We start from the raw sequence: 10,658 nt of genomic DNA on the forward strand, positions 1-10,658 counted from the left end.
CAATATTCATCAGGAATGGAAACCGTTTAAGGTCATACTATTAGCATACGTAGATAAACGGCTATTCCTGGCCATTTTTCCACAGGGTGACGTTTTGTTTTGGATGCAGGATTTAACAAAGCATTTTTGATATAAATACGTTTTTTATGTCATGAATAAAGACTGCATATTTGTAGATATGCAACACTGCCTTAGCCCAGCCAATGGAATCATTGTTCCAGATTGTTTTAACAACGGAAATGCACATTATAGTTGAGTTAATTCGAAACCCATCAAATTGAGCACAAAAGAATGTTGAAAATATTAATTTTAATCCTTTACACTATAAACAATATGCCATTTTCAAAAATATAGAATCGCCAGCCATAGACGGTTTCCTTCGACAAAAACGACCAGGGAATGTAATTATTTTTACCGAATGACCAGTCTGACATATAAAAAATACCCTAGTATTAAAAATTTACAAGAGATTTTATGTACATAAACAGGCTATTACAATCTATACAGATTTATCACAATTAATGAATTTTTCACAGGAACGGGGAATTCTTTTAAAATGGTGCATTGCCTGGAGGAAATTCGGTATATTCGTTGTATGAAGGGGGTGGGGCTTCTATTGTAAATACTGATGTTGTCGCTTTTGGTATTTTTGGTAATGGTCGTAGTTCAGTAGGTTCATGATACATTTTAGCACTTATTGGAGGTAATGGTCTTGGACGAATTATGTCAGATGAAAGGCGTGTTGGGCGATTAACAGAGGCTGGTAATGGTTCTAGTTTTTGTGCTGTAGCCGAAACAGGCTTAGGAAAATTTGCTGATTCTTCTTTTGGATCTTCAACGGAAGTCACATCACGAATATCAACTCTTTTGTTCTTAAGTCTATCGTGGCAATACTAGAAGAAAATAAAACAATTATTAACTGATAATTAATTTCGGTGGGTTTCTTATTACGCAAGGAGAAATGTTCAAGTTGTAAACATATCTTGTATATATTTGAAACCATCAAAACTTTACAAGCCATCATTGATAGATTACTTTATGGGTAGACTGCTATCTATTGTTACATTGGTGAAGTAACCATATTCGTAGACTGATAATTGACGACTATAACAGTAGATTATATGTCGTATAACTCGTCAATTGTCCATAAATAAACGCAGTGGGGAATCAATTATTGAAATAGAAATACCTGCCTAAATAAAATGAAATGGGGTTTAACGTCGTACTGTTCTGCTCCGATTTGGCTAATGAAGACGAGCATACGCCAAACAGTATGCGATGAGGGAAATGTTTCCCGGACAACGGCGCTACGGCCTACCCTTATATCGAATTCTAGCACGCAAATGTGGGCGACGCTACCTTTAATAAATTACAATAAATTGAAATACATGTACCGATGATTTTTTTGGTAGATTCTATATAACGGTACACATAAAAAAAAAAATATTTTGGGGTGTTTTAATGTCAAACCGTTTGCGGTGGTCTTAAAAAATGAGGCCCAAACTGGTTTCTCCATTTCGTAAAAGTTCGAAGGGAGATAACACCGCCGCTAGATGGTTTGAGGCTAGTAATCCCACATTTCCCTTATCATTGACTTTAATGTTTTATCCATGCTATTCCTTCTGCTATAACATTTATTTGTGAACTTCGATGCTGTCTGCTCTTTAACCAGAAATAGCCCAACATGACACAATCAGTTGATAAGAATGATGAAAGGTGTTGGCCATCTCGATTTTTTGCTACGACGGGTCAAAGAAATCTATAGGCATCAACGTCATTTTTATACGTGATTTCCCTAATTCAAGTCTGTTCATTTCCTGATCCTTCCGCCTCAAAATTATGACAATGCACCAAAGTGGAAACTCAAACACACTTCTAAAATTCTATACCAAAAAGTCAACAAAAAAATATCATGCAAATGGCGGGAACGAGAGAACGAGAATAAATATAGGCAATATTGGTCACTAGGTACGGGTGACTTTAACACCTATTTCTTTACATTCTTCATATTAAATATTTATATACCCGATCATGCTGTCTTTTGTGTACACTCACTATACGAGCAAAAGCTCTACTTATGATTTATATGAGTTTCCTGTCGAAGTATTGGCGTACGTTATTGGTGTTAACAGAAATGTTGTGGGTGGAACCGGAAAAGTTCGTGAGTGGATGACGAGATTTATTTTTAATCTTTGTAGCTGTCAATTTACAAGTTCCCAAATCGACCATACAGTCAAAACGTATGGTCTACCAACACTTTTGGTATAAACAAGTAAATCAAAAATGAAAGGAACATTTTCTATAAATGTATTCCCATGTTGCTTATAAGAACAAAATTATAAAATAATAAAAATAATGAACTTACTAAGGCTGTCATTACTAGAGATGAAAGACTAACCACCAGAGCAATCATAATTAACGTCACTTGCCAATCACTGAATTCACTAGAACCTGTGATTGCAAAAACATAAATAGGCTGGTAATTATTAAAACTAAAAGACCTCTAAAAGGTGTGGTCAGAATTTTCACTTGCTCTCCAAAAATTGATGTGCAATTCGACCGACATAGGCTATTTACCCTGTCGGCAAAATTACCACAAAAATTTTATTTCACCGGCAGTTTGGGTTTTTATACGAAAATATTTTATCCGTTTACTTGACACAGAAACAATTGGACAAATCCAGAGGCAACGAACCTGTCAGCAAGAATTAATAAATTACCTGATGCTGTAGATTTATACCTGAAATCTTCTAGACTTTTCTTTTGATCACCATCTAAACAAAATATAACAAGCTCTATTGAACAAACTGTCTAATTAAAATTATATCAACATTGCGTTCCGTTTGATTTTGTAGGTTGTTTGTCCAATTCATCCTTGTCTAAAAAAAATTCTTTAAAAAGCGCAGGGGGATCACGGTGGCTAAGTGGGTAAGACGCTCGCTCGCTAGCCTGGAGGTCGGATGTTCGATCCCTGAATTGGCCGAGAAAGTTCATTCCGATTTTCCGGCCTGGTCCCCCTTGTCAGTGATGCAGTACAGAGGGCCTGACAAGGACAGCTGTCTAGTCGTTCGGATGAGACGAACAATCGAGGTCCCGTGTACACATTGGCGTGCACGCAAAAGATCCCATGACAGTTGGAATTCGATATAAGAGCAGGCCATAGTGCCGCTGTCCGGGCAAAATTTCCCTCATAGCACACTGTATGGCGTATGCCCGTCTTCATTAGCCCAGTTCGGAGCAGAACAATAGGACATTAAACACATTTCATTTAAAAAGCGCAGATTGTGATTAGTAACACGGTTTGCATGTGATAGTACTTTCGGTGGAGGCGGAGTTAAAGCCCTACAAACCTACAACAAACCAACCATGATTAGTAAAACCAAATCAATTTCCTCAAAATCTTTAGCATCGAGACATTGTTTGGCTATCTAATTAAGTTCAATGATATGATGCTGTTGTCGCAGGCAGATAGGGTTAATGTGACCAACTGCATACGCGAAGCGAAAATAACATCAGTTTTTGGATTAGATTGTTGAACAAATCTCTTAGTTTCAGCTTTGTCCAAGATGTGAAAGTAAGTAATACCATAAAAATTATTGTTGGCTTATCTTAAGAAATAAATCAAACCCGAGAAAACTGATTTTTATATCAAAATTCCCTTTATCGTATGTTTACAAAATCGTGATTCGTATTGCGTAACAGTAAGTGATGTCACGGTTAATCTGGTATTTTTGTTATCAGTTAAACCAATCTACTGTTCTGTAATATCATGTTTGTTGCACTAGAATGTGCAGTTGGTTATGCTAATTATGTGAGAGAACAAAACGGTGAACTGACAGCTACCCCGCCCCCTCCCCCGCCTCCAGAGCGTTCAGTTATATACGATAATAAGGTAAACTCCGTTTATTGATTTAATTACCACTGTAACACACTGTGTTGACCAACTTTATTTACGGGTATATGAAAAATTAAAATGAGAATAACTTACTTGCTGATATCAGATGTGTCATATTGATGATAATTAGTAATCCTAGGATTATCCTAAGTGGATCCAATAATTCGCCTTTCGTTGTCATCTTTGTATAGTTAATCAATGACTACATTTCATTTAAAACTGGGTGATATTTCAAAATTATAATCCATAATCAATCATGTAACTCAATAACGATATCACGACCCTTTCGCAATGGTTACCACTTATTGTACACCTACATTTTAAAAGCCCTCACTACGGGTTGTTTAAGCTATACAATAAAGATGTATTCAGGAGTTCGTATCTGGCCAAAAACACGTATCTATTGTATTGGAGAAATCAGTTGTGTTCGGCAAGAGGTTGTTAACATATTTAAACTAGACATTTACTTAAAGCCCCAGTATGCCACAATAAAGGTTAAAGATGCATCACGTAAGAGCTAATTCTGTCTATTACAGGGTTTTATTTTGGTTTCAAATGATATATAAATTATTATTTGGACATTTATTCACATGGCAAGTCTATAATCAATTCTCTAGAGCACCGGATGGCGCAGAAGTAAACAGATTAAATTTAAAAATGGAGAAGCGAGACTGAGTCAAATCTTCAAGAACGACCAGCTCTTTATCTAAATCTTACATAATGCACCTTTAATTATAGAAAATGAAATGAACTGGGGTTTAACGTCCTACTTTTCGACACAAACTATGTTTTATTGAAGACGGGAAATTTTGTCCCGACAACGTAATTTCCACCCATTCTTTACTGAATTCCATCTTTCAAGGGTTCGTTTACGAGTACTCCCACGTATACACGAGACCTTGCCCCCCCCCCACCTTTTGTGTACCATACGCTATACCCCACCTCAACATCGCAAATTATTGTGTGCCAACAACCCTACCCCCACCCCACCCATGCTTTGATATACAAACAAATTGAGTTTTGTAAAAGTGTAATAAAATTAAATCCTTCAAATAAGATATTGATTCCTTCCAATAAAATAATATTATTCAAATACAATATCAAAGAATCAAACAATTATCATTTTATTTAGTATTTAGTTTATGAAAAGGCAATTTAGTGAGATCCTTGTGTTTTGTGTTTTAATACGAGGTTCTGATTTAGTCAGTTTCAGTCTTAAGTACTAAAACCACATTCTACCAATGTGTAAAAGTCAAATTGTCCCTTGTGACGCGTACGCCCCCCGTTTTAAATCACTGTTTTGAACTATATATTATGCAGATAAGACATACATTGTGCCTTTAAGATATTTTCATTGTAGCATATTGGTATTGCACAATGAAAATTCCATATTATATATGTAGTGCTTTTGTTTAGTTACTCATGCAAAGTGTTTTAATACGAGGTTCTAATTTAGTAAGTTTCAGTCTTAAGTCTTAGCAAGTCGATTTCTTTTTTAAAATAATAAGACACTCACAGTAATAAAACCACATTCTACCAATGTGTAAAAGTAACAATGGAACACGTGAAGGTTTTTTTTTCTTATTTACATCATTTCCAAATTGCCCCCAAATATTCAAAGTGTTCCATTGTGTGGCGTACGCCCCCAGTTGGAAATCACTGCTTTAAACTATATATATGCGGATAGAGTACAAGTGATACATTGTGCCTTTAAGATATTTTCATATTAGTATTTCACAATGAAAAATCCCATATCGTATATGTAGTGCTTTTGTTCAATTAGTAATATATGTATTCACGGTGACCGTTTAATCGTATATTTCGTATTATATAGTAAGACCCTTAAAGTGAACTGTATAAATAAGATTGTTGTATTGTTATTATTATATGTATATATATTGAATGATTACGGTATATATAGTTTATAAAAAATGTATATGTATATATCTGATATGTAAGTATTATTGTGTTTTATATGTAGGTATGCACTTTGCTTTTTTCTTTCTCGTTATGAATTAAGCATAAATTGTTGGTTGTTTATCTAGTAGGTTGAACTATATTATTCACAATCAAAGAATATCATTTCAGCTATCGTTTCTATAATAGCCAAATGCCCGTATTATTATGTCATCATAGGATAATAAAGTTTAATATAAATAAATACAACGATCTCTTCAATTTTGGCGTTTTCTGGCGTGGTTTCCCCTTGTCAGTGATGCAGGACGGAGGGCCTGACAAGGACAGCTGTCTAGTCCTTCGGATGAGACGAAAAACCGAGGTCCCGTGTACACATTGGCGTGCACGTAAAAGATCCCTTGACAGGTGGAATTCAATATAAGAGTAGGCCGTAGTGCCGCTGTCCAGGCAAAATTTCCCTCATAGCACACTGTATGGCGTATGCCCGTCTTCATTAGCCCAGTTCGGAGCAAAACAGTAGGACGTTAAACCCCATTTCATTTCATTTCATTTTCAATTTTGGCGACAGGACGTTTCAGATTATTCACTCCAAACTACGCAATTCGAAATCTGATTTAAATTATCATAAATACCTCATGCGTATATCTGATGACCCTTCCTGTCTGTGCGGAAACAAATGTGAATCTAGCGAACACTTGGACGACTATTACAAGAATATTAATTCACTTTTATTTGGAAATGACAGTCTTTCTAAAAATAAAAATATCTGTTTACTCTCAGTCGTCCACCAATATATAACTCTGACTAAACGCTTCAATTCTCATAAATAAATGTAGTTTAACCATTCTTTACGAGCCACTATTTAAAGTATCCTTCAAATTTTATTTGCGAACAACCTCCCTGACCAAGCCACAGAAACCAAGTCAAACGTGAGATATGTGTATACACCAATTAAATATACTAGGTTGGTGCGTAGTCCCCCCCCCCCCCCTTGGCATCGCGTATCCAACTTTCTTATCCAAATCGGTACTCGAGCCCCCAGTCCTTTTCGAATTTTCTTTTTTTCTCTTTTAACTGTTTCTCTTTTTTTTTTATTCATACACCCCTTTTTCCATATCACCGTTAACTAAAACCCTGATATTTATAATCATTCTTATTGTATTACATTACCAGCTGATCATTAAAATTATATTTATGTCACCCTATTCTGGAAGCAGTTTTACATAAGCATTAAGTTGCTTGTTACTGTATCCAATCTATTCATATTTTTCCCTCTATGACTGTATATAAGAATTCTGAATAAATACATTTTTAAATCAAATGGTATCGGCTATTCTAGAAAGAATACGTTACACCCAAGCCCAGATGTAAAGCCGTGGTGGGGACGGCCACCCCACCCCATGAGAACAAATAAGACCAAGTAAGCATCCCTATTAAGGTTCACAAAAAATAATAACAAATCAATAACAACCTAAACAACTGGAATAGAACTGGTTTCCGGCGAGATAACCATCACCGAACTATACTCTTCAAAAAAAAGTAGGGGATATTGAAATGTAAATACCTATGTAGGTTGTGATATGATAAACAGTAACGGACACTTGACATGCTTTGAGAGTATGTTCACAGATGAAGAACTTATCGCCCCAACAGAACCACTGAGCTGCACATGCGACACGCAATAGCGCCATACACGTGGGAGGGGTTCATTGTCAAATTTGACACTTCAAGCAAGGGTTGATGAAAACTGCCGCGTGCTGGTTTATCTATCCTAGGGTGGCCCATGCACCTACAGAAATACAGTCAACCGCTGATAGTTCGAGACTACCACTGAAGCGTGCACATTCGCCGTGTCGAGGCCAACTTTCTGACAGTATGATACTATAAATAGCCATGGCACGTGCAATTCTCTACAAATCTATCAACTATTACAGCCGTAAAAAAATTATTGTTGACGATTTTGAATAGCAGTAAAATTAAGCTTCTTGGTTATTACAGCAGATTTAGAAATTACGTTCGTTTCATTTTTTAAATCGCTTTATCATTAACTGTACCGTTCAGAGCAGCATCTTTTGGTTTAGTACAAATAATATCTCTGAAGCACTCGGGTTAGACAGGAACATGATACTAGCAGTAGTTTCATTTTACTTTTACAAGCTTCTTAAAACAATTGTTGAGCTAGCTAACGTGCTCATGTCTAATTTCAATTTCTTGTTCTAGCTTTCTGTTATGTTTCGTAAAAAAGTAGTCTTGATTATCCCGACATGTCAATCAGCCCTTGAATGCTCGATAGACTGGTTAAGCGAGACTAATTTCAAAACAAGGGCACGTAACCTATTTTTTACTCAAGAGTGTCTGGATGTTATGGACGACACATGGAACCAGTTTTCAGTCTATTATTTATAGATGATTAATGGTCATAGCTTATTAAGTACAACATGATCGTTTATTTAGTGACTATAATTGTGTGAAACTGATTTGAGGCTTGGCATATATATAAATATTGTGGCGAAATTGTCGAGATATATGGAGATATTTATTTATGGTGGGTCACCCTATCCATGTTTGCTTTCCTATCGGTTCTTGCATAAGATTTACTGTTTAGCCGTATCTTTGCTTTAGTGCGTTAAGTTTAATTTGTTCGTCGACGTCAAAGTCACTGCAAGAATTGCCCGTGGCACTGCAAGAGGGGTGGGTCAGATTGCCCCAAATCGTGATTGGAGTATGCCACGACGAATTGCCGAATGTCTGAGGATTGGTGGAGCAATTACTCATTATTAAGACCAAAATCAAAAACGTCCATTTTCACTTTTGACGGTGTATCTCTGCGAGTGAAATGGGGCCGTCAGATAAGCCGCCTATATGAACTGATTATGTTCATGTGTAGGCAATTGGCCTGTTCTTAACATACACTGGTTACCTCTAATAAAAACAGCAGTGTATTTCAGCAATTTTGTATTGTTTCAGAATATCCGCAACTTTTTTGAAGAGTATATATAGGCAATACGATTTATGTTCTTCCGGGGCGCTCAGTGTTATAGTCAGTATTTTGTTGACATTCATTGTGGGCTGGGATTGTGGATGGCGTCCTAGATTTGCATCCCTACGCCTCATTCGCAGCTTCTATATCCACTACTGGATGTACCAATGACTGCTTACAAACTAACTGAAGTAATGAATGAATGAATGAATGAATGAGGTTTGACGCCAGGCTATTCTGCACCAACTGGACTAGTGACCACTATGACATATATGCAGGGGATTTTGTCTGGACATCAATTGAATTGCAACTGCCAAGGGTTCTTTTATAAGCACGCCGATATGTATACGAACGACTAGACCTAAAACAAACAGGTTTTCATTGAGTCAACTGGCGTGGTTTCGAATCCCGGTTGTACGTGACAAGGAGTAGGGTCGCCTGTCCAACCTCGTGGGTTTTCACCGGGTTCTCCAGTTTCCTCCCACTGCTAAAGACCCCTAAGCGCAAGCAAATTATTGAAATAAAATTGAACCATGTGTTAGTCCCGAAATGACCTAGTTTGTGTTGAGTGGACGTTAAACCCTCTCTCTCTCTCTCTCTCTCTCTCTCTCTCTCTCTCTCACACACACACACACACACACACATACACACACAAACAGGTTTAGTCCCATCTTTAGACGAAAAACATACGTACAGATTTTAAATATCAGTTTTCCCCAGAATGTTATCAGTTATTATCTCCCTTCTATTGCGATTTGTCAGTTATCACAGGTAGACATTTCAGTTGGAAAGCGCGAGACCTTTCATTCGAGATGGCATTTTCTATCGAGAAATCTGAGAGTTCTAGAATTTGGTTCTAGACCAATCGGAATTTGTTACCGAAAATGTACAGTATTACGTTAAGGCCTTGTACGGAGTTAAGCGAGATCAAACCTTCTATTCAAGATGGTAGTCATAGCACTTTCGCATCTCTGCTCATTTGTAAATTGTGTAGTATGCTTGTAGGCCTGCAGCCGAAATTTCTAGCTTGCTTAGAAACACAATTCCGCTACATGGTCCGCCCAAATAAACAAACTATACATTTTTGGAAAGCTTATAACACTAGGAACACAAATCCAGAGAGTTCCAAGCAAAATGTTTGCTCTAACTCGATTTAGGGCCAGATGAAAATTGTGATAATTTTCAAGTAAATGCTTTATTTATACTAACAATTGTGAAGTTGGCATAAAATTAAATATTGGCTAAAACACTCAATGCCTTCATCCTCAGCAAAGAATATGCTATTGGTTAAATTTTGATTTAAACCAAAATTCCGAAAACATAATGGACAAGTCAACATACAGAATTTTGGAAATCCATTAACGGTAATAGAGTTATCTCCCTTTCTGTCAAATGTCTGCAATTAATAACCGTATTTCAGGTGTGTGTTGACTGCTGATGCTGTATGACGCACAAGACCATGTGTGAGAACACATCCTGATGTTATAGGCTTTCCAAAAATGCATAGTTTGCTTTTTTGGGAGGACCATGTAGCGGAACTTCACTCTAGAAATTTTGGCTGCAGGCCTATCAAGCCTATTAAAATCTTGAAACGTGAAATGATGACGCGACCTGATGTGATTAGCCAAAACACGCCAGTACCGCCTCGTGGTTCTAGTTGTTGTTGTTCTCTTTCAACTGAATTTTAACAAACACAAGTTAAGTTTATATTCGTATGGTGGGAGGAGGGGTATATTTCCCTTCCCGGAACATGAAATAATTGACGTTCATGACTACCATAATTAAAATTAGTGAAGCTACTAAGCCGTTTTGAATTAGAGAAAAAAAAGTTTTGAATGAGTGATGGGACAGGATTCGAAATATTAA

The 10,658-nt window shown here is 36.7% G+C and overlaps 1 long non-coding RNA gene across 1 annotated transcript; it reads right to left on the reverse strand.

The window, feature by feature from the left end:
* Positions 1-294: 294 nt before the first annotated feature.
* LOC126823935 (uncharacterized) lies at positions 295-4,300 on the reverse strand. Its single transcript, XR_007681376.2, has 4 exons — positions 3,989-4,300; positions 2,721-2,774; positions 2,366-2,451; positions 295-893 (listed from the first exon to the last, which is right to left on the reverse strand). It is a non-coding gene; the product is annotated as an uncharacterized LOC126823935 (long non-coding RNA).
* Between the last annotated feature and the right edge of the window lie 6,358 nt (positions 4,301-10,658).

The sequence above is a fragment of the Patella vulgata genome, chromosome 6, assembly GCF_932274485.2.
Source record: "Patella vulgata chromosome 6, xgPatVulg1.2, whole genome shotgun sequence".
Classification (NCBI taxonomy): Eukaryota; Metazoa; Mollusca; class Gastropoda; family Patellidae; genus Patella; species Patella vulgata.